At 33.3% G+C, this 26,213-nt stretch overlaps 2 long non-coding RNA genes across 5 annotated transcripts; both read right to left on the reverse strand.

The window, feature by feature from the left end:
• Nucleotides 1-7,580: 7,580 nt before the first annotated feature.
• LOC148196962 (uncharacterized) lies at nucleotides 7,581-9,476 on the reverse strand. Its single transcript, XR_015780102.1, has 2 exons — nucleotides 9,383-9,476; nucleotides 7,581-8,096 (listed from the first exon to the last, which is right to left on the reverse strand). It is a non-coding gene; the product is annotated as an uncharacterized LOC148196962 (long non-coding RNA).
• Nucleotides 9,477-11,788: 2,312 nt separating this feature from the next.
• Nucleotides 11,789-18,336, reverse strand: LOC124830912 (uncharacterized). Of its 4 annotated transcripts, none has more exons than XR_015780164.1 (4): nucleotides 18,275-18,336; nucleotides 17,949-18,057; nucleotides 12,197-17,850; nucleotides 11,789-12,082 (listed from the first exon to the last, which is right to left on the reverse strand). It is a non-coding gene; the product is annotated as an uncharacterized LOC124830912 (long non-coding RNA). The 4 variants fall into 4 exon arrangements; XR_015780163.1 differs by lacking the exon at nucleotides 18,275-18,336 and having other exon boundaries at nucleotides 12,197-13,772; nucleotides 15,684-17,850; nucleotides 17,949-18,262; XR_015780165.1 differs by lacking the exon at nucleotides 18,275-18,336 and having other exon boundaries at nucleotides 12,197-13,781; nucleotides 15,684-17,850; nucleotides 17,949-18,262.
• Between the last annotated feature and the right edge of the window lie 7,877 nt (nucleotides 18,337-26,213).

Below are 26,213 nucleotides of genomic sequence, written 5' to 3' on the forward strand. Positions count from 1 at the left end.
CATCCTCCAGCTTCCTTCCCTCTTGGAAGGCCTCCTGAGTTAGAGAATCCACATACACACATCCAAACATCGTGAGACATTACCCACAAACACCTTGCATGTGTCTTCGTCATTCAATCATCTCTTCAATTTCGCTGCCACTTCTGGATCAAGGAGCCGCTCAATTCTTGAAGATTAGAGCTGCTTCTATCAACTTAAGTCTTACAATTTCCATGTCTTAATGCAAAAATTTTTACTGGTGACAATTTGTGGAATTTTGCCCAAAACAGTTAGGGACACCATAACTCGATTGTGCTCATTTTTCTCGTCAATTTGTGGTAAAGTCATCGATCCTACAAATTTAGAAGAACTTCAAGGCGACATTATTATCATCTTGTGTTAGCTATAAATGTTTTTCCCTCCATCCTTTTTTGACATCATGGTGCGTTTACTTGTTCATATGGTCAGAGAAATCAAGTTGTGTGGACCAGTATACTTAAGATGGATGTATCGTATTGAGCATTATTGGTAACGGTTTAAAATACCGTTATCTGTGATGTAATTTTGATACTAAATGCACCCTTTTTGACTTAGAAACTTGCTTTAACTCATGTTTTTGCTTTAGTTTTGTGAATAAGAGAGTTGAGGTTATACTTGATGATTTTATCACTAAATTCCCTTGATTTGATAGGCTATTAGAATGATTTGAAGGAAGAGTTAAAGTACCAAATAGTTGGAATGCACAAAAGTCAACCAGAATGCAGTCCGCGAGGCTTGGGTGCCCTGTTTGGAGGCTTGAGCTCCATAAATCGACGTCCACCGTCCTGGCGAATTTTGAGAAGATTGATACCAAGGAAGAGGTCAAGGAAAAGAAACTAGAGATGAAAATATTACCACCACATTTAAAGTATATTTTCTTAGAAGAAGGTGGAAAGAAACCGGTCATCATTAGTAATTCTTTATCTTCCATAAAAAAAGAAAAGTTGGTAGAAGTACTGAAAGCCAACAAAGGAGCTATTGGATGGTCAATTTCAGATCTTAAAGGTATAAGCCCAACTTATTGCATGCACAAAATATTCATGGAGGATGATTATAGACCAATTGCTCAACCACAAAGAAGATTAAATCATGTGATAAAGGAGGAGGTGAGAAAAGAAGTTCTAAAGCTTTTGGAGGCTGGCATTTATATACCCCATATTTGACAATGCATGGGTAAGTCCAATACAGGTAGTGCCAAAGAAAGGTGGAATGACAGTAATTTATAATAAGAAAAATGAGCTCATTCCTACTAGGATAGTTACTGGGTGGAGGATGTGCATTGATTATAGAAAGTTAAATAAGACCACAAGGAAGGATCATTTTCCTCTTCCTTTTATGGATCAGATGTTGGAAAGATTGGCAAGTCAGGCTTTTTATTGTTTTTTGGATGGATATTCTGGGTACAATTAGATTGTAGTAGATCCAAAGGACCAAGAGAAGACGACATTTACATGTCCATTGGGTATATTTGCTTACAGAAAACTGCCATTCGGATTATGTAATGCTCCGGTGACATTTCAGAGGTGTATGCAGGAAATCTTTGCAGATCTCATAGAAAAATGAATTGAAGTCTTCATGGATGATTTTTCAGTGTTTGGTGATTCTTTTCATGTGTGCTTGGCTAACCTGGATATTGTGCTTAAGAGATGCGTCCAAACAAACCTTGTGCTTAATTGGGAAAAATGCCATTTTATGGTGATTGAAGGAATTGTTTTGGGTCATAAGATTTCTTCCAGGGGAATTGAAGTTGATAAAGCCAAAGTGGAGGTCATTGAGAAACTTCCACCATCGACGAATGTGATAGGATTTAGAAGCTTTTTGGGCCATGTTGGGTTTTATCGAAGATTCATTAAAGATTTTTCAAAGATTGTCAAACCCTTAAGCAATCTCCTTGTCAAAGAGGTGCCTTTTGTAATTGATGATGAGTGCATGAAAGCTTTTGAGATTCTGAAGAAGAAGCTTGTTTCTGCGCCACTTATTGTAGCTCTAGTTGGAATCAAGACTTTGAGTTAGTGTGTGATGCTAGTGATTATGCTATAGGTTTTTCACACCATCTATTATGCAATCAAAGTCTTGAATGAAGCTCAGTTGAATTATGCCACTACAGAAAGGGAATTCCTTGCTATAATATATGCCTTGGAAAAATTTCGACCTTATCTCATTGGGTCTAAGGTGATCATCTACACGGATCATGCAGCTATAAAGTATTTGCTAACTAAGCCCGACTCTAAACCACGTTTGATTAGATGAGTACTTTTACTACAAGAGTTTGATGTGGAAATCCGTGACAAGAAAGGTAGTGAGAATGTGATTGCTGATCATCCATCCTGGTTAGTAAATGGTGAAGTCACAAGCAAAGAAAAAGAGATTTAGGAGTCTTTTTTAGATCAAAGACTTTTGTATATTGAACAAAGGCCATGGTTTGCTTATATGGCTAATTTTAAAGTTGCAGGAGTAATCCCAGAAGATTTTAATTGGCAATAAAAGAAAAAATTTTTGCATGATGCAAAACAATTTATGTAGGATGATCCGTTTTTGTTCAAGATTGGAGCAGACAATCTGTTGAGACGTTGTGTTACTAATGAAGAAGCAGAAGGACCGTTTATATGAGTGGGTCATATGGACCATTTATGATTGCAACCCAAACACCTTTGTCCACTGTTAACACTCGGCAAGTGTACCGAATCGTACCAAGAAATAATAAAATGGTAAGACCAAGTATCGTTTCCCAAAGGACTCACGACCTAAACAGTTATGTGATTTCTTGATTAAATTAGACTTGCAAACAAAATCATTGTTTGAATTGCGGAAAATAAACATAAATGCAAGTTTTTGATCAATTGGATTGAAAGAAGCAAAAGAGATTGATGTAAAATATGGAATGATGATGTTGTTGGGGTTTCTGACTTATCCTATCCACTCTCATGTATTCAAGAATTCATCTTTCTTCATTAATGTTAATGTCACTTTCTAATTTACCTTAAACCTGATGTCTCGGTGAATAAAGCCTACTCTTAATCACTAGTTTACAATGTCTTGTCTCCCTAGAAATTATTCATGCATTACATTCGCACAGAAGCTTAAAGACAACTGTCAACACTCAATTTTGTCCGGGTTGAAAAAAGAAGTGTTTTTATTGGTTTTTTTTTTTTATTTTATTTTACCTTTTTGTTTTATTCTATTTTTATGTATTTAGATTTTTGCTTTTAATTCAATTTCTACTTTTCTTATCTTCAATTTTGTTTTAATAGAGTTAATAATTAAAAAATTAAAAAATGAAATTAAAACTGAAAATAAATAATAAATAAAATAAAAAAAAATTAAAAAAGGGGGAAAATAGAAAACGTGGGAAATGGGTATGTGAGACGTGTCTGGGGTGAGGGGGACCAGGTGGTTAGAAAGGAATATTTCCCAAGATTTTGGGAGGGGGATTTTGTTGGGATCAGAGAGAAAAAGAAAGGGGGAGGCACACGAGTAACGATCATCTGAAATCATATAGCATTGGCACCGGCACCGGCGAGAAGAGATCACCGGATATTCGTAGCTAGCAGTAGCCTTAGAGCTCCGAGAGGTAAGCCTCTTGCTCCCCTGTGTGGTCATGTATGCTTACTGTATAACTGCCTTTGATGCTTATTCCATTTTGTTTATGCTATGGTAAGTCTGCTACATTCCCCATTTTATAATCTTATAGCATTTGTTTATCCTCTTCCTCTGAGCATCCATCTTCATCTTTTCTTAACACTAAACCTCCAACTTCCTTCATCCATATTCACCCACTGCCACAAGACATATTAACACCCACGGCCATCATCAATCTTCACGTCCAACACTTGATTTCCCCATACCCGTGTTCATCTCCATTACCTGCTGAAACTCCCACCCATCATCACGGGCACATACGCAAGCTTTGTATTCCTCCATTTACTCAATCAAACCTCATTCCCTCATCCACTCATAAACCATCATCCATATTCGCCCACGGCCACTACCAACGCCTCACGGTCACCGCCTTATTCCTCCATAGGAACCTCCATTCCAACCCACGCATAACACCATCATCCTCAACCTGCATTATACAAAGCCACAGCCTAGAACAATGACCAATTTCCAGCCCTCAAACACCAGTACATACTTTACCTTCACTGAGCCAAAGCGGTGATTGGTCATTGTGTCGTTCACCGTCGCCTTCAACCACGCAACCACACACCACCACCTTCAGGCTCACCGTCTCGTTGTAGAATACTAAATTAGGATAATGGTGCTGAGGGGATCAGAGATGAACGCGGAGGAAGACCCTCCCTGAGAATCTTCGTTTTCGAAGTGAGAAAGGTGGAGACAGTGGCGTCGTGGCTGGTGGTGATTCTGGTGGCGCGAGTTGCCGCCGGCGAGGCCAAGGTTGTTCTGGGCGAGGTGATGGTGGCCGGTTATGACGGAGATGGTGGTGAGTCGTGGTGCTGAGTAGGAGATCTTGGATCTCTGGAGAAGGCACGAGCCGGCGTGAAGGAGTGAATGAGAGTGAACCTCCTAAACCCCTAGAAAATTCTAGGTTCGAAACCATTCAATTGGGCCAGGCCCAAAATTAAGCGTACGTCCAGGAACCTTTGTTTTTCGAGCGTTCGTCATCCAGCCTCACAATCCCAACGAACGCTCGTCCATAACGAGCGTTCGTCATCCAACCTCATTTTCCCAACGAACGCTCGTCCATAACGAGCGTTCGCCATCCAACCCATATCCTCCCAACGAACGCTCGTTAATAACGAGCGTTCATCATCCAGCCTCATCTTCCCAACGAACGCTCGTTAATAACGAGCGTTCATCATCCAGCCTCATCTTCCCAACGAACGCTCGTCCAAACGAGCGCTCGTCGTTCATCATCCAGCCTCATCTTCCCAACGAACGCTCGTCCAAACGAGCGCTCGTCGTTCATCATCCAGCCTCATCTTCCCAACGAACGCTCGTGCAAACGAGCGCTCGTCGTTCGTCATCCCGCCTCATCATCCCAACGAACGCTCGTCCATAACGAGTATGCGCCATCCAACCTCATTTTCCTAACGAACGCTCGTCCCAAACGACCGCTCGTCATTTGGCCTCCACTCACCTCATCTACCCAACGAACGCTCATCCCCAACGAGCGCTCGTAGACTAGCCTCCTCTTCTCAGCGTCCGTTCGTCACATCATCCATTGAACGCTCGTCATCTACCTTCCTGTACTCAACGTACGTTCGTCGTATCACCCAACGAACGCTCGTTATTCAGCCTACATTCACAACGTTCGTTCATCCTCTATCAACGAGCGTTCGTCATTCAGCCTTAGTTACCAACGTTCGTCCTTTATATTCCCCAACGAACGTTCGTCCTTAAGCTTCCATATCTGAACGTCCGTTCGTCATGTCAATAACGAACGTTCGTCCTTAAGCTTCCATTTTTGAATGACCGTTCGTCATGTCAATAACGAACGTTCGTCCTTAAGCTTCCATTTTTGAACGACCGTTCGTCTTGTCAATAATGAACGTTCGTCCTTATGGTTCCATTTTTGAACGTCCGTTTGTAGTTTCAAACAATGAGCGTTCGTCTTTAAGCTTCCATTGTTGAACGTTCGTTCGTCATTCAATAACGAGCGTTCGTCACAGCTTCAATTTCTCAACGTCCGTTCGTCATCTCTTCAACGAGCGTTCGTTATTCAGCCTTCGTTCCCAACGTTCGTCCTCTCCCCAACGAACGCTCGTCATTCTGAATACTGTCCCCAACGTTCGTCCAGCCTTTCCCATTTCTTTTTTTTGTTTATTTATTTTTCTTTATTGTCTTATTTTATTTTGTTCTATTTATTTATTTTAAACATTCACTTATCCTAAAATATATATTTAATAATACAATATTGATAGTTTAAATAAAAAGAATTTATAAGAAAAGTTTTAAAGGTTTAAGCACACGTGTGACCGCTCGCGTCGTCCTTGTGCTAAAAACCTCTTCTTCTTCCTTAAATAAATTTACAAAAATATGTTTTAAAGGTTTAAGCACACGTGTGACCGCTCGCATCGTCCTTGTGCTAAAAACCTCTTCTTCTTTTCTTAAATAAAATTTCAAAAATACGTTTTAAAGGTTTAAGCACACGTGTGACCGCTCGCGTCGTCCCTGTGCTAAAAACCTCTTCTTCTTCCTTAAATAAATTTACAAAAATATGTTTTAAAGGTTTAAGCACACGTGTGACCGCTCGCGTCGTCCTTGTGCTAAAAACCTCTTCTTCTTTTCTTAAATAAAATTTCAAAAATACGTTTTAAAGGTTTAAGCACACGTGTGACCGCTCGCGTCGTCCTTGTGCTAAAAACCTCTTCTTCTTCCTTAAATAAATTTACAAAAATATGTTTTAAAGGTTTAAGTACACGTGTGACCGCTCGCGTCTTCCTTGTGCTAAAAACCTTTTTCTTCTTCCTTAAATAAATTTACATAAAAATTAGGTTTTGAAGGTTAAGTACACGTGTGACCGCTCGCGTCGTCCTTGTGCTAAAAACCTTTTTCTTCTTTTCTTAAATAAAATTTCAAAAATACGTTTAAAGGTTGAACACTCGTGTGATCGTTCACATCGTCCTAGTGTTCAATACTTTTTCTCTCTTATTTACGTAATATTAAACGAGGGTACGAGTGCTCGTGCGATCGCCCGCATCAGCCTAGCACTCAATACTCTCAAGTCTTCCTAAATAAGTAAATAACGGTATGAGTGCTCGTGCGATCGCCCGCATCAGCCTAGCACTCAATACTCTCAAGTCTTCCTAAATAAGTAAATAACGATATGAGTGCTCGTGTGATCGTCCGCATCGGCCTAGTGCTTAATATCGTTATCTCTCTTTTCAAAAATAATTAAAAATATTTAAATATCATTTTAAAGGAATGAGTACTCGTGCGACCGTTCGCGTCGGCCTAGTACTCGTTACCTTCTTTTTCTCGAAAATATTAAAAATATAAAATCTCCAAAAATTAAAAACATCTGCTTTTCCAAACAACAAACAATCTTTTAGCTAGAACTACGTAACCCTGATTTCTCATTTTGAATGAGAATACGTAGGAGCAAGGTCAATCCTTGTCAGGCCCAAAAAACTAAAAAAATATGTTTTGTTTATTTAGAATTTTATTTTAGGGGATAATTAAACATTTTGAAAAACCACATCATATTCGTGCATTTAGTTAAAGGTACTGCCTTAGGGCAGGCGTTGTGGGGTGCTAACACCTTCCCCACGCGTAACCGACTCCCGAACCCAATCTTTGGTTTTCGTGGACCGTGCTTTATCGTTTTGAGGTTTTTCCATAGTTTTCCATAATAAACTATGGTGGCGACTCCAAATCTCTTTTTAAAACCCGTTTCTTTTTGGATCGTCGTCCCGTCGCGATTCCGGTTGCGACAACAACCAATCCTCCTATCCCTATGTCTAGGTAATATTGCTCTTGGGAGAATTTCCTCAGTTTTAGATTTACTTATATGTGTCCATATAAATAACATCAATGATCATGCAATTAAATAAGTTAAACAAAACATGCATAGAGTGTAGAACAAAAACCTTAACAATTAATGAAGCAAAAATATAAAACCAATTCAATACATGAGAGTTTCAAAGGATTACATCTGTTCCCCAACAACAATGGAGGTTTAATTCACCATAGACATGGTGGAACTTGATGAAAAACAATGAAAGAATGAAAGATAGAACCCTAGAATTTAAAGAATGGAGCTTCGGCATCCAAAATTCGCCTCCAAGGGGTGAAGAAAGTGTGATTTCGCCTTTTTCTGTCCAAAGATACCAACCCTAGGTCGACTAAACCCTTACATAGTTTATTAAAATTTACAAAAAATAGGCCCAAGCCCAATTTACTGGCGCTCAGCTGCACTTTTGGCGCTCAGCGATAAGTGTCGTTCTTCTAAATGGCGCTCAACTGTAGTTTTGGCCGTCAGTGGTGCTTCAAAACGTCGCTCAGTGGTAAAAGTTGCGCTGAGCGGTAACTGTGACTCTTCTTTTGTGCACTTTTACTTGCTTTTCTTAGTCATCTCCTTAGTACTTCAACTTCTTTCATCTGATTCATCTTAATTCCTGCCAAAACATGGAAAACCAAGCATAAAACCTATCCAACTCTCTTATTTCAATACGTAAGTAAAAACATGATTCCGAGCTAGTTTCTAAGTCATAAAGGTTGTTTTTAATATCAAAATTAAGTATCAAAACAACGGTTTTTCAATCGTTATCATCCACGGATTCAAGAAAGATTTGCATCCGAATTTTCCAAAAAGCATAGTTTTCACTAGCAAATAGATGTGGTATATTTGTTGATGCACCTTCACCAAAGGTGTGAAAATTAGAAGCCATTTTCCAGGATCAGTCGATTTAAAAAAAAACCTAATCGACTATTGATGCGGCTGTCCCGTCCCATCAAATTTGATGTGCATTAAAATGCAGTATAGTGCTAGGAAGTGACTCCTAGGTCGTCTCTCAAGGACCAAATGTGGTTCGAGTCTTAGGTCAAACACGTAGGGAGGTTTTGAAAGTGTTTTTGTAATTAGAAGAGAACTAAATTAAATCTGGAAATTAAATACAACCAAACATAATTGGAAATCATTAAAGTAAATGAAAACATTAAACCTAACAGTTCTAAACCGAACAATGCACAACAGTAAAATACGAATTAACAGTGCGTAAATGTCAAGGAACCATTGTAATCTTCCTAGTTTCCAACCAAAACAGATTTAAACTTCAATTAAATGAAATTAGATCCAGCAAAACATTTATAATGCATGAAAACAAAATTAAAACAGTAAAAACGAAACTGCTACAGTCAAAACGAAATTTCAGCAACATAAAACAATAAAAACAAATCTGGAACAAAAAACTACAGTACAGAAAACTGCAGTACAAAAAACGAAAATACAGAAAATAGTAAATACAGAAAACAGTAAATACAAAAAATGAAATTACAGCAGTACATAATAACAACAATACAGAAAATACAGAATTTTAGAATCACAAATTGCAGTAATACAGAAACAGTAAAAACATAATACAGAAAAACAGAAAACAGTAAAGCAGAAAACAGTAAATTGCAAAATATAGAAACAGAATCAGGATTACTGCAGCAGAATACAGAAAACGAAATTATAGTGAATAATTGAAAATGAAATAATCAACAGCAGAAGAAAAACAGCAGCAGAAATTAAATTGTAGAAAAATATAATACAGATATTAAATTACAGCAGAAATTAAATTACAGCAGCAAAACAGAAACAGTAAAACAGATCTGGAATTTCAGCAGCTGAAATCAGTGAATTGAATTGAAATTGTAGATGAATTCATTACAGCAAAGAAGAGGAAAACAAAACTGGAACCTAAACATCCAGCCCTTGGAACGTCGCCAAAAATGGGGAGAAGAAGAAACTTGCTCCCTTCTACATTTCACCAAATGTCCAGCACGTGAAAGGAAGGGAATGAATTTCCCAATCTAATTTTTGCTTCTTATAAACCCATATTCCAACTTTGCCCTTCCAATTTTGGCCTAATTTCTAATTTGTCCCAAATTATATTGAAATGGAATTCAAATGCAAATTACAATGAAATAAAATAGGAAAAATTACAATATAAATGATGTGGCATCTCTCTTTAAGTCCCAAAATAAAATTCCAAAATTACCCTGAAAATAATCATACGAATAATTAAGCTCAAATAATTCTAATTAATTAAAATAAGAATTATTAGTCAAATTAAACCCAAATAGTGAAAATGAGACAATAATTGAGAATTAAACACAATTCACTAATAGAATTCGGTACAAAAAGCTAAGTGAATAGTAGAAAATAATGATTCATCAACTATTTTTTCAAATATCTTATTAAAACCAGCTCTGATACTAATTATTGAAAATAGAATGACTCAGTTTTCAACACCAAGAGGGGGTGAATTGGTGAAATACAAAAACAATGTTTTCTTTAAATCTTTTTCGAAAAGTAGATACCTTTAAAATCTTTCTTGAAACGCAAGGGAAAGGACTTTGTAATGCAGCGGAATATAATCGAATGCGTGAAAAATAAAGTGGACTGAATGTAACAGAGTAGGGATAGAGAAATCAAACACTGGGTTTTTATACTGGTTCGGCCAAGCCTACATCCAGTGTCCTTCCACCACACGAAGCAAATGCACTATAATGATCAAGGTTTTTACAACAAGGCTTTTATAGAGACCTCCACGTCAAAAATATAAAACACCTCTCTAACCCTCTGATGAGTGCATATTTATGCCCACATTTATGCTTTAAAATTAAATTTTTGATGAAATTCATGTGCTTGAATATTGATTTAAAGAGGATTTGTGATGATTGGAATTGTTGGGTTTGGGAATTAAAGAGACGTAAAAAGTGTGTTTTAGCGCATAAAATATTCTTGGATGTTCTTACGTCTATTTGTCCAAATGGCAATTCAAGGCCCAAAATCAGGTTTTATTTGGAAAATAATGTACAGATGGGCCAAATAGACAACTTTTACGCTTGCACATCCCAATTTCCCTACATACACCCCTCTTCTCTTAACCAGACCTAATACTAAGCCAAACAGTAACCCTATTCTAAATACACCTCCTAAATTTCCCTACCCATACCCCTCCTAAACCAAACTTCACCAGATCATGCCACGTGGCAAGCTTCCATTGGCCACGACCATGAGTCAAAGCTGGTCAAACAGTCAAAGTTTGGTCAATTAAGGGGTTTTGTTGCAATTTTGGGAAATTCAGTTGAGGCTAAAGTGTAGATAGAAGAAATTTCAAGGCTTATGTGTAATTTTGGAAATTCAAAAAAGTTAAAAGACAAAATTCAGTTGTTGAATTAATTTAATTTGGGAATATCAACAGAAAATATGTTCCAAATAATGTTATAATTATCTAACTCTTTTAGTTATTTGGAAGATATAAGATAAAAGATTCTATCAACTGAATATTTAGAGTCCAAGACCAATCAAGCCCTATATAAAGAGACCTAGGGGAGGAAGAAAAGAGGACTTGACTTCATTCATTCATTCACCACTTCTCTCTCTCTTATTTCATCTTGTATTCAAGTCCATTCATGGAGAGCTAAGCATCTAGGGCTATTCTGCTGTAATTCCATTATGGATTCTGAGGTTAGATTGAGTTAATGCAATTGTTTATTTTGATTATTTCTTTAAGTTATTCTCTCTCTATGTCTTTCATCTCTCTATCAAATTAGAAGCAAAGATTCTTGCATCATAATGTATTTGAATCTACATGCATATTGATTATATGAGTTCTAGGGTTTCTAGGTTTAATTGAGAATCTACTTTGATTTAATTTAGGAAGTTTCATATGATTAATTGGTTTTTACTATCAATTGAGAATGTAATTTGATTGGTAGTAATAATTTCAAATATAATCAATTGAGAATTTACTTTGATTGATTAGTTTTTAATTTGGTTAGGCGATTTAAGAATAGACATGATTAAACACAATAGGATTTGATTGAGAAGGTACTTTGGTTGAATTCATTGTGAATAATCTAGAAAGGTTTTGCATTTGATTGAGAATTTACTTTGGTTAAATGCATGATCGCCCTCAAATAAATTAAGAATGTACTTTAATTAATTTGAAACTTAAATAATAATCAATTGAACAATTATCTATGAATAACCGATGATGAATCAGTCTTCGAAAAGCAGTGGAATTAGCCTATTTCATTATAATCGTTTTTAAGTTTCTTATTTGTTCTTTAAACCTTCTCCAAACATCATTTTTATTCTTGAACATTGCATTGCATTCATAAGATTCAAATATTAAAAGGCAATTCTGTATTCGTTGGGAGACAACTCAGGGTTACTTTAACCCTGTCTACTTTCTTGAATACTACTTGGCAATACTGAAGTTTCCTTGAAAAGTAGTATTAATTTGATAGCTTCAACGATAGCCTATCACCCTCTAATCAAAATATAGGCATACAACACATAAAGACCAGCAACAAGATGTCCCCTCTACTGTCGTCTTCAACCCTTTGAGAAACCCCTCAAAGTTAAGAACGGAGCACGCTCTTCTTCCTGTAATCACAACAGGTAATCAAGCTAATCTTCAGTAGATTGTCAACTCTGATCTTTTAGTAAACACCTCTATGTGCAAATTTGATCAGCTATTTCAAAACACAACAATCTTACTCTTCAAGAAATCACAAGAAATGATCACCACGGTCCTCTTCTTTGATTCTTGGAGCTTTTCCACGTTCTGTAAGATAGCACTAATCTATAATGAATATGAAAATGTTAGAATTCACAAAAGTTCTTACAGAATTCAAATTCGCGTCAATATATAGATAAACACATCTCAGACGCATTTTAGTCGACTTAGCTACTAATGCTGTCGAATATCACAATTAATGTTTGGTCAACATATTTAAAAATATAGTCGTTGTAACATTTAATACAAGCATTAACATAATTTCAAAACTGTAACAAACTTAGTGGAATGCAGGTTGCATGTAATCGACTATACAACACAGTTAAACAAAGTTTTGAAAGACTTTCTCTTCAAAAATTCTCACAACACGCTTTGAAAAAGTTTGTGCAAAGCCACGAGTTTTAATCGACTTACTTCATAATGAAGACGACTTAAAACTGTTGTTTTGCCACATATTATAAGTTCAACAAAAGTGCATGTGGTTTTCCTTTTCCAAAACAATTTTCATGCAATCACAGATTAAATCTCACATATAACATAGTGAATCGCAATGATTAACACAACACAAACATATGTTCTCATATATTCATAATCATGAAAGTAATGAACATGTAACACATTAACACATGTGTTATTAATTATGTGTTGTCATCATCAAAAACCAAAAACTCTGAGATTGTAGGTTCAGCTAAACCAGTGCTTCCCCTATCAACTATCTCCCCCTTTTTTTATGATGCACAACCATGATTAATAAACAACCATGTTGTACAAATCAAATCATATAATATCAAAATGTATCAGAGCAAATGATCAGCAAATGATCAAAAGGTATAAGAGCAAATGTTGAAATATTCTCATTTTTTATTCAGAGCAAAAAACATATCAATTCATATCAGACATATCAGAGTATATCAGAGCTCAAAATGAATATTAGAATATTCTCCCAGAATTAAACAAATTGTATATCCGAGCTCAAAATGAATATTAGAACATTCTCCCCCTTTGTGCATTAGCAAAAAAAGGTATGCAAATAGGTATTGATATTCAGACAGAGATGCATTAGTAAATCATGTTAATCAAACATATAAAGATGCTCCCCCTGTCACAAATAATCACATGTTAAAGATATATTCTCCCCCTTAAAAATAGGCATGTGAAATATCTAAAAAATATGTAATATTGCCCCTGTCATTATGCATGTTTTATATTCAAAACCCAGATGCACAATGCAGTATGCACAAATTATATCAGAGCATATATGAGCATATAACAATATTGTATCAATTCATAAATGATGCAAACACATTAATGCAGTAATGATACAATATCATTCAACAATCTCAATATAATCTCTTAAACATTTCAATCAATTATAACACAAAGATATATTATTTATAAAACAATCAACAATAAGTAATCAATAATCAGAATAACCAAATTCCAAATCATGGAATTTGAAACCCCTGTTAAACAATAATCCATTGATCCACAGTTGTAATCGATTTCATTGCTTTCCATTTGAGTTAATCTCCAGTTGTTCATCCAGAAGGAATGTTCCTGCAAAACCTTTCAATATCTTTTTCAGATCAAGCATTTTAGAATCATTATAATGCAAGAATTAATACAGGTATAATCCGTGTGTGTAAATGTATGAATGCAATGATAAATAGTAAAGCAATCAACTTCATACATAACACAGTTTACTTTAATTAGACACAATCAGATACTCAATATAGAATAAACTTATGATTTCATTGATTTTAAACAGGAATTACAATCAGATAACACCAATACAGAATGACATAAAAAGCCATTAACAAAACAAGCACTAAAAACAAACAAAACATCCAAACAAACAAACTATTTATACTTTCTTCTTATTCTTTTTCAAATAGGTTCCAAGAAGCAAGTCATTGTTGCTCTCTTCAACAACATTCTCATCCTCTTCCATTCCATCACTATCATCAGGTATACTCCCTTCCTCACTCGATTGATCTTCATCATTATCTTCATCAATATTGTTCAACTTAAGATTCTCTTTTATTTCCAAAACATCATTCCTGGTGTCTTAACACATTATCTTGAGAGACTTTATTTCTCTCAACAAAGTTCTTTCAAATTTAGAGCATGCCCTGTATGGAATAGAAGACTATTGTCCTGCTTCATCACCATCTTCGGTAACTTCATCCTTGAATCTCCAGCCTTCTGGTGTATGTTGCATTCCCATCTTGTGTAGAGCAACTTTGTTGATCAAGCTTTTTCACTTGTAGGACTCACTTGATTCACCAATGCAGTCAACTCCGAAATGAATAAGGATCTTGGAAATGAACACACAGTACGACAACTTTGTTGATTCAAAATGGGTAACTTTCAGCATGTTATCAGAAATTGCAGCAGTCCAATCTACTTGAATGTTTTCTTTGAAAGCCTTCAGCAGATATAAGTCTTCTGTAGTAGCCTGAGCATGATTACTTCCTCTTGGCATTAAGATCCTAGAAATGACGAAGACTGTTAGTCTATCATCCTTCATCATACCACTAGTTTTGTAGTGAGAATAGTCTCAAATATCTTTAGGATTTCTCAGGCTATCCTGATATACAAAAAACTTGTGAAAACCATCCACACCAAGATGGCATCTTTCACCTTCCATTTTGAGTCCAGCTATCTCCGTCCAAACTTCTTCAGTAAGTTTGATATAAACTCCCTTGACTCTAGAGCACAATGTTCCTTTACTTATTCTCAAACTGCAGTAAAATAATCTGACAAGTTCAGGATACCATGGATCAGCCAATTCCACAAACTTCTTTACACCCTGGTGTTTTAGCCAGTTTTGGAACTGAAAACCTTTTTTCTGAAGAAGCTTATCTTCATAAATTTGTGTGTAGTAAGACTCCTCATTTTCCAGCAGTCAATGAATTTTGATTGAATGTCGACATCGCTCATTCACCCATCAAGGTGTGAAGATCTTCTCATGTTCTTGATACCCACGATTTCACCCTTTTTCTCTGAGATGAGCTTGAAGTCATTTGTGGACAGTGATAGCAAGAACTTGCAGAGAATTTAGGAATAGAGGATTCGAATGCAGTAGAGAGAGTACATGACAGGTTATCTCGTTCTAGGTTTTAATAACCCGAAAACAATTTGGAGGGAACGTAGAAAGATTCATTTTCGCACCAAAAATAGAAATTATCAAATTTCAAATTTTCAAGACTAAAGAAAGCACCTAACAGAGAATTTTAGTCGATTTTATTTCTGTAAAAGTCGATTCCATGTTTCACTTAATATTTCAAAACATAGAAACACAACACACATAACATATTCGACTTAACAAATAATGGAATCGATTAAAAGTCGGGCAAACATATTTTCACATAAAACAATCTCAATCAATCAATCAACAATCATACATTCATCAAACAATCATTCAAACAAATATCATGCTTGATGTAGTGAGATAATAATCTTTACCACTTGTAGATACTCAAGAACTTTGATATCATCAAGTTAGCTCATCCTTGAGTTGTGCACTGGTACAGCAACCTCTACTATCCTGCAAAACAATTTAAATTTTTCGATGCTGGTACCCATTTGAATTTGGGTCCTTGCTTGTCAGTTGCAGAAAGCTATTCCTTGGGAACCCATTTGTATCTTCCCTTTGGAACACCAACATTTCTAAAATAGCAGTTTCTTACTGTGTGACCAAGTGTATTGTAGTAAAACCATGCATTAGTAGTAGGTTTACTCAGATCAATAAATTTCTTTGAGTTTATCCTATTACTTTTAGCCTTATAACCAATACCTTATCTATAGATAGCTCTTCCAGATGATCTCAACACAACATCAAGATTTTCTTTGCCTTGAGTGAATTTTGCCAATGTGCTGGTTAAGTACTCAATTTTCTCAACATGTAGAGGACAATTATCACACTCTTTCTCAACTATTTGTATTTCGGTCTTTACTGTCTTTGTAGATTTCAAAGCTTCTTCAAGATCTTTTTCAAGCTTTTCATTATTCTGCACAAGATTATCAATTATGTATTCATAATCTCTTCTCTCAGATGATAATCGATTCACTTTTTACTGAAGTCGCTTGGCCTCTGCATGAATTTCCTGAAATGCATCCAGTAGCATGTAGTACTTGACTTCTCACTCATCTTTCATTCCAATTTATATACTCTTCCTCTTTCAGTATTTTATTCTCTTTGTTTTTCCTGCTGTTCTCATTTTTAAACCAACATACTACTACTTGAGATGTTCATACTAGTGTTTATAATGCTAATGAAGGATAGTGGTACTTCACATTAACATAAACGCTGAGATAAAGAGAATGCAATAGAGAACACTCTGTCTCATTATTCCAACAATTCTAGTAAAGGAAGTAATGTGCATCCTTCAAGTCAAAGTTGGTTCTAATGGATCTTGTATGAACCAAGAAGAATAATGATACAACATGATGAGACATTGGACCAGCGGATTCACTTACAATCCCAAAACATGAGACACTTTCATTGCTAAGATTTGGTGAGGTTAGTTATGTTTTAAATTAGCCAGGAGCTTGAGACACTGAAATATTATTTCACGTGAATTGGATTCTCTTGGCCTTCCTTACACACAAAGAAAATGAAAAGAAAGCAATTGGGCTTCTATATTTAATTATTAGGAATATGATGAGCATGGTTACTCAAAATTGGAAGTTCCTGCCCCATATATTTTCAATCAAGAGACAAATTTTCTGACGGGATTTCAAAAATGAAGAGGAGGTTCTAAAATACAGTCAACAACTACAACGGCAGCCACATCATCAAGGACTTTGGAGTATTTGCGACTGCAGCATGTGTACCTGTGGCAGCATCAGACACAACTTTCTATAATATCAATGATCGCAATAAAGTTGGAACTGCGTAAATTATTTAAAACCGTGTGGCACAAAATGTATGACTATGGAATGATAATTGTGAAAACCCCTAAAGATAAACTAATAGGACAGGGGCTTATAATGGGTCTTCAGATCCCCAAATGGTCACTGGCAATGAGACTCAAGAGGAAGATTATCCCCCTGAAGCAAAGTAGTTGAATCGCAGGAAGAACTTATATTTTGAATCATAAATTGTTTTTGTGTCATGATTAGTAACATTCATAAACATTTACAAAATGTAACAAATACTTAAATATAAGAACTATAAACATGCAAATATATAATAAATAACAACCACAGTAAAAAAGAGTGGTTGTATTTGTGGATTTACTTTGCTGCAGCAACATGTGTTGTTGAGGAGTACAACGGAACATTTAAGGGATCACCACCATTGGTGATGGGTGTAGGTGGAGAAGAGACATTGTGGCTGCGACTAGACCATTGCTCGACCCTCACCATAGTCTCCCTAGTTCCATTAAAATCTAACGAAAAACCCCCTCGTTACACACCAAACTAATTTTGCATCCAAACAAACTTTACCTTATGAGGCCCCACAAAACAATTAGTCTAATAAAATGAAAAAATTAAAACCTTTTTCAGAGTTAATTAATTTCTCACAGCTTTCATACATACCTGTTCTCCCCTGATCATCCATGGAATCAAGAGGAACCCCACTTGCCTCTAAGCTCTTAACATCATCCATGTCATTATATCTTGCAGCCTGTCAAAAAATCATCAACACTCAACATAACAATTAATACTTAAAAATTAAACATGCAAATGAACTTAATTTAACTTCATTTAATTTAATTTTGTTACATCAAGCAAGGCTTCGACGCTCTCTGACGTCGCTTTGGAGGGCGCTTGAAGGGCTGTGTTGGCCTCCGCCACAACCATTTGCAGTGGCAATCCTAACTTCAACCTCCGGCTAAGATAAATCAAAAGAGCAAAAAAATTTAAGGAGTTGTTTAAACTGTTATCAAGGATGCAAGGGCTAACAATATCACAGAATTCAACAAAAAAATCTATGAAAGAAAAGAAAACTATACAAACTATAAGGATGCAAGCGCTAACAATACACTCCTAAACCTAAGCTATATGAACACAGACAGAAATGTAAGAAAAGAAACCTAGACAAGACTAACCTAACCCTCTAAAACTTAACTCGAGTCTCCGTCAACGGCGCCTTTTGTTAAACTGATTTTTTGTCACCTAAAATCAGAACAAGCACCTTCGTATTTGTTTGTTTCTTCAGCACTTGTCTTTATCACTGTCATAATAATTGTAATTTTACAATCAACATTAGATGCATGTTAGGTATGTTAGGTAACGTAACAACGACTCAAGTTTCCTATGTTGTATTTTCTTTGTAGAAATAAAAAAGTATAACTTAAAATTAGTAAAGAAGCAAGCCTTTCAGGCAATAGTTTTAAATTATTCAGTACTAAGGTTTCAAAGTAATTTAAATTTTATATTTGGAGACTTTGATCTTTGAAATTTTTATTCAAGCACGTTAATATATATATATATATATATATATATATAAACGCCTTTTTGAGAACAAATGGAAATTATGAATATAAACCTATTAGATATTAACTAGGTGAACTATTCTATAAAATAATAATTAAAATACGCATAACTTTCTTAAATAATTATATTACTACTTAATCTATAATCATTTAAAAATATTTATGTGGCTTTATATTATGAGATATGATTTATAAATCTACCTGACGAGCTAGTCACTATATGATAAGTTTCTAAAAAGTTTATGTTCTCTCAATCTTTTTATTTTAAGATTAAAAATATTTATTTGTCTAAAATTTTGATGTATTTGGCTTTCTAAATTTTAAAGATAAATGAATATAGTCTGTTTTTTACTTAATTATGTTAAAAAAAATTACTTGTCTAATGCATTTCTTAATTGATATTGAATGAAAACGTGTTAAATAAGTTAGGAACCAGAATTTAACGTGGTTTAACATATAAATGTCTACTTCCACAACTATACTAGGAAGGAAGTATATTTATTTTTGGCGTAGCTTTCAAGCTTCATAGAGGGTTGCTTATATATCTAAATAGAGAACAACATCTCATAGTATTAAGCAATGTGGAACTAAATTAAGCTCAATAATACTAACAATTGTCACACTTAGAGCTTGATTTACATTATCACCTAGTGTAGTTTCCTTCATCATCAATTATTTTTGAAGGCCAGTTGAGGCAATACAAAGCTTCAACTTATTTATTGTGATAGTCTTGATCAACATATGAGTTGGATTCTTTGTACCAAGAACCTTTGACAAAGACAAGTCTCCATCATTTATCAGGTTTCTGATAAAATGATACTTCAATTCAATGTGGTTGCATCTAGCATGAAGAACTAGATTTTTAGGAAGATATATAGCACTCTGATTATAACTAAACAATGGAGAGGTCATCTTGCTCTTTCCCTAATTCTTTTATAAGGTTCTTCACCTTATTATCTCCTTCACTGTTTCTAAGATAGCTATATACTCAGCTTCAGTGTTTGAGAAGGGAGACTCTATTGAACTCTGCTTTGTCAAAAGCTTATCATATTGAACTCTATTGTATCAAGAGTTGCTACAAGAAAAATATGAATTACCTATCATTTTTTACATACAGAATTAAATTTGTATATGTAGTAGAAGTATTACATACGAAATTTACATACAAATTTTCTCAAGTGAGTTACATACAGATTTTCTAATAGGTAACGCGAAAAAATTTTCCCGACTGATTTTTCGTATGTAAAACCTGTATTTAAGTTTGGCGTGTTAGGACGAAAAAAATTGCGAAAGGACAAGATTCGTAGGTAACAAAAGAGGATTCGTATATAGGTTTTAAAAATGATTACCTATTGATTTTACAAACGGATTTAAAAAATAATTAGTTAATTAAAATTATCACTCCTAAAAACTCGTTCTTCGTTCTGCTTGTCACGTGCTCACCCCTTACTTTCACTTTGCACTTTGGTTTCCCTCTCAAATAAAAGCCCTTGAAGCATTGGTGTCGTTGTTGTCCTCGTCTTTGTTGCTCACATCGGTGTCTTTGTGTGCTCTCTCTATCTCTTGCATCACGCTCTATGTCGAATCAAATTTCATTTGGTCATTAAGGAGTTAACACGGTGTGAAATTGAAGCTTGGAGTGAGTTTTGTTTTATGTTGTTTTGTGTTTATTGGCTTGTTTAAATTGGAAGAGTTTAGGTCAAGCTCCCTTCATTCTTTGCACCTGGTAAGCATGAATATTTTATAATTGGCTTTATTTTAATTGGATGTTATTGAAAATTGGTTGAACTTGTTTATTGTTGTTGTTTGGTTGAACTTTTTTGTTGTTATTGTTTGTTGTTATTGTTTTTTATACTACACTACAGGTTCATAGTTCATGCTTTATAAAATACCAAAAATTAAAATTTGTTGTTTTTCTGTTTTTCAGGTCTTCGTAGAGTTGTAAAAAAATATCACAAAGAATCACAATTAATTAAAAAAACAAAAAAATTGATTAATGTCGTATATCAACAAAATTTGACGTTAATTAACGTTAATTGACGCCGAACATAAAGCAATGCCCAAACCCTATTGTTTACTTGAGAAAGTAGTGGATCATGAATATATCGTTTCTCAACTTCACCGTATATTGGTATCTGTTGATGAACCTTGCTAGAATGCTCTGATAGAAACATTTTTTTCTCAAATCACCACCAATCAGACCCATTTAATTCATCAACCACATGTTCCTCCCACTCACAGGCACTAATCCCCAACCAATCAGCTTCCCAACACCCTTGGAACTCAAAACCCCTTTCGCAACCCTAATCATCGCAGCCCTAAAGGGAATCAATTCTCCCTGGGAAGCCAGCACATTTCTCCTTAGCCACGACGAAACAATCCGCCATCTCCGCCTTCAGTTTGATAAAAATCGCCTTCAGTAGAGTCCTCGACGCCACCGCCTCCACCTTGCCATCTCGACCTTGTCCTCTCGACCTCGTTTCCTCGACCTCGCCGCCTCAACCTTGCCACCTCGACCTCGGCGCTCAGCCCAAGCAGGGGAAGACACTCCACGAACACGAAGCAGGGAAAGATTGTGGTGCGGGGAAAGGGTTTGGGGGAAAATTTGATGAATGCAACTGGAAGAGATGCTCCACGAACACGAAGAAAGGAAGATTGTGGTGCGGGGACGGGGTTTGGGGAAAATTTTAATGAAGGCAGCGGGGAAGGAGGGAGAGAATTAGGGCACATTTAGGGAATTAGAAGGAAATAAGGTGCGGGAGAGGACGTAATAATAATTTTAAGAGACTACCGACGGTTTCATTAAATAACCGCCGGAAATATTCGGGGTTTTTAAAACCTCCGCAAAATAACCTCTCCTAAAATTAAATATTTTTGTAGTGTTGTTTGTTGTTATTGTTTTTTATACTACACTACACGTTCATAGTTCATGCTTTATAAAATACCAAAAACTAAAATTTGTTGTTTTTCTGTTTTTCAGGTCTTCGTAGAGTTGTAAAAAAATATCACAAAGAATCACAATTAATTAAAAAAACAAAAAAAATGATTAACGTCGTATATCAACAAAATTTGACGTTAATTAATGTTAATTGACGTCGAACATAAAGCAATGTCCAACGTCAATTTGCTTTACTAGGAACGTCAATTTTTCTCCAATTAACGTAAATGAACGTTGAATTTTTTAAATTCAACGTCAATTTAACGTCTTCTGATATTATGTCGGTCTCGAATTCGACGTGAAAAGCCAAAAAATATCAATATTATACGGTATTTTTTTACTAATCCTATGATTTTATGTGCATAAGTAATTCGTAGATAACATTGTATTACCTATGAAATATGAGGTTACTTATGGATTTTGATTGTAGGAAATGAGATTTTTCCTTATTGTGAGTGAAAGCAAAAAAATATAATATTCTTAGCTTTTACATAATGACGTGATCTTTTGTTTTCATCAAGAGCCCATACAAAATTCCATATACCACTATACTTAAAACAATTCTGGCCGATTCTAAAGCACACTTTATCATAGCATCCCAAAACCCCTTACTAACATATTAAAGAAAAAAATTCATCCTAGTTTTCAAAAAATGATAATTTTATCTTACAAAAGGAGAATGTCTGTTTATAGATGCATCCTTAACAAATTTTGTAAATTTGGATCAAAATTGAATAAATTTTAATAACTCTAAATACCAATTGTAAAAGAAAGAATAGATAAGAATACAAAAAGGTGTGAATTGGTTTAAAAAGTTACCTCAAGAGATTATAAAAATATCTTCTTAAAATTGTTGTTGATGAGCATAATTAAGAGCAACAATCAATTATTACCAAAAACAAAAATGAATTTAAGATAATAAGATCAAGGCGAAAGAAAGACACAAAATGTTAATGATTTGATTCTTCCCCAATCTACATTTTAGTAAATCTAGTCAACCTTAATTAAATTTTCCAGTTATAATCTTAAATTATCAAATTATAGGAACTCTTATGTAGCTATAATAAAAAATAAAAATCACTCCTTAAAATATAGACTTCAATATATAAAAGTAATAAAAACACACAATATCGACAACAAAAACATACCAGACACTGGTGCAAAATTATCAATACAAATTATAAAAGTAAAAAAAATTATGTAACTTGAAATTTGACAGATTTGTAATGAACATTAGCCCTTTTGATAAACCTTGAACACTCTTCACAATATCTCCTTTAAAAATAACAATGCTGTCTTCCTTGAAAAATATGAAATGATATTAATGCATGAGAAAATTTTCCTTTTTTAAAAGAGTTTTATGGTTACTTACTAATATAACCAATTATAATTAAAAAATATTTATGTTCTTAATATAACTCAAAAAAAATTGAACCAAGATAACAGAGTAAAATCCATATTTAACTTAAGATAATTAATTATAAACTTCATATAATTAATTATTATGTTAAAAAAAGATAGAAACTTAATTTTAGAATTCAAACTTTTTCAATATTATCTTAAAGATTAATTCATTTTACATTTTAATCATAGTAAGATGATGAACAAAATGTAGAAAGAAATGATAAAAAAAAAAATCATACATTATAAAAATTCTCATTAAATCAATACTTCATACGTGATCATGTCTTGGTAATATTAATGAAACTATCCTCTTAAAAAATGAGTGAAGATGAACCCATGCAAGATTTAATCAGAAACGGGACTGAAGGTTAAAAATTGTTCTTGGAGTGACTTGTCCATTATAAATGAGTTACATTTGGTAATTTAAAAAAAAAAATACCGTTGTATAGGAGGCAAACATTTATTGTCAGCTTGGATTTACTATTATAAATGAAATTTCATTCATTGAATTTATGAATTTATGCTTCAATCATGCAACCTTTGTCATGTATTATAATAAACACTTAGTTAGAAATTTAACACAATTCAAATACAAATAATGGTACGGGGTCCTGACTTATTTTGTTTCATAGAGTGATATTGACATCCTCCCTATCTCCAGCTATGGATCTACATAATATATATATATATATATATATATATATATATATATATATATATATATATATATATATATATATATATATATATATATTTGAGTAATTGCTGATTATTACTTATTGGTTTGCAGCAGAATTTCAAGCCATTATTATGTATAATTGAGTCAGCTATTATGAGATCTTATCAGGAACAATTTTTTTCGTTTACAAAATCTTAATAAAATGTATATGTTGTCTCATTTCAAAATGAAGCAAAATTCAAATCAAAGACTTTCTGTCATCCCTTTTATGGTCTGGTATTGTATGCGCTTGAGCAGATGTAATTTTCATAGGAGTTTGATGGTATTTCATCATTACTTCTAACAATTTAGACTAAAATTGTACTTTTTTTTAATCTTTTAGTTTTAAAATTTAAATTTAATTTATTTTATTCTTCGTAGGTTTATTCCTTGCTTTTACATTTTTAGTTAATTAAATTACATCCTGATGGCACCTCAAAATGAGTATATTAATTGTAAGATTCAATTCATCCAAAATAATCAAAATTAATAATTTAATCAAAATTAGAGAATTTTCCAAACTATCATTTTTAGCTATTAAACCTTTATATACTTTTAACCAATTAAGGTCATAGTTATTTATTATCTTTTTATGTAAGTCTTATAGAAGTGAATACTTTAATTTATCATATATATAGTCGGTTATGATATAAAGAAGTGTAAAATTACTTTACAATATCAGCATATAACATGTTTTTTTATTCTTATTAAAGTGATATATTCCTTTTATAAACTTCTTTAGGTCAACCAAATACTCAATTTGTGTTGGACTAACCATATGAAGCTATGAAAATATTTTGGACCACTAAGCCGTATTTGGTTGGGTTTTGTACACATAGCATGCGTATATAGGTCTAGCATAACTGCATGCTACTTTTCTATTATTTTGTCATGAATGGTTCTTCCAAAACAAACTTGTCACAACTTAGAGTTTTGAATTACTCCCTACATTTTTATGTTGCAGGCATTGCATATGGCTAAAGCTATTAGCCACAAAAAGTGATAGTGTTTTCTCTGCTTCTATTTTTCTAGCTCAATGCATTCAACAAGAAAATCTTTTTCTATAAACTAGAAAGATTCGAGAGCGATACGACGTAACTAAATGAAAATATAATATTATTTTTTATTCAAATAATAAAATAATATATTTATGTGATATTTTTATTTTTGTTTAAAATAAAATATAATTATAAATTATAAATATTATATATAATTAGTTATGAACTAAAAAATTCTTCGAGTGATGCAACACACTTAAAGGAAACTATAATATTATTTTTAATTCAAATAAAACCCTCTACATTCGTCCTAATTTGAGTCTGATGGTAAACAATCGTCTTAATTTGAGCCTACTAGTAAACAATGTAGACCTTCTTTTTCCTTTTCATTGGTGCATTGAAATAATATAAAATTCAGTGCATAACATTTAGTTGCCATAAAAATTGGTATGTTTTATACCAATTCCTAATTATTCGACATAATAAACCTTTTTATGATATTTATTAGAAATGATAGAAAAAATTATTAAATATTTTTTCAAAAATAATTAATTAGAAAATATTAACTATTATTTAAAATTATTTTATAAATTTATGTATTTTATTTAAATTTATAAAATTAAAATTATTCTCAAATCAATTTGTTTATTTAAACTTATATTTTGTGATGTGATTTATTTAAGATTACATTTTAGAGACTAATTTTATTTATACTTTCTTTTATAAAATTTTATTTAAATGTATATTTAAAATAAAAATTTAAATTTATAAAAAAAACACACACACACACAAAAATTTACAAATGTTTCTAACTAGTTACGTAACAAGTAACAAATAAGAAATAATGAGACTAATAACATATAAACTTTTAGACAAAATGTAACAATTATATATCAATCACAATATTGACAATAGAAGAACACAATATGAAAAATTTGCCTCATTTTCATTTTCGTGAATGTATCCACACAGATATATTTCTTATTATTCCAAATATGAGTTAATTATTTATTAAAAAAATATATCAAAATTAAAATATAATAATTATTAAAAATTAAATATAAAAAACATTTTCATTTTTCTAATATCAAATAACAAAAAAGAAAGTATAATAACTTATAAATATCAAATCATAATATCAAATAACAATTGAATAAAATTAAATAATTATAAAAAACAAGTAAAAATATCAAATGAATTACATGAAAGCATTTACATGAAAACACGCAGAGCAAAAATGTGGGTACTAGATGAAAGCATTTATTTTAATAATAATTTTTATATGTCAATTATAATAACCTAGAAAATAGAGTACTATAATTGATAGGCATATGCAATAAAATAATGAGATCGAATATTTTATTATAAAGTAATTTTATAATATAAATAAAATTTTCTAAACTCGTTTCATTATCTAAAATATTGTCTATCTTTCTAAAACTCATTTTCTTCATTTCCTCTTACTTCTATCTACAATTTCTTACTCCTAAATAA

This window comes from Vigna umbellata, chromosome 6 (assembly GCF_029865625.1).
Source record: "Vigna umbellata cultivar VRB3 chromosome 6, Vumbellata_1.0, whole genome shotgun sequence".
Taxonomy (NCBI): domain Eukaryota; kingdom Viridiplantae; phylum Streptophyta; class Magnoliopsida; order Fabales; family Fabaceae; genus Vigna; species Vigna umbellata.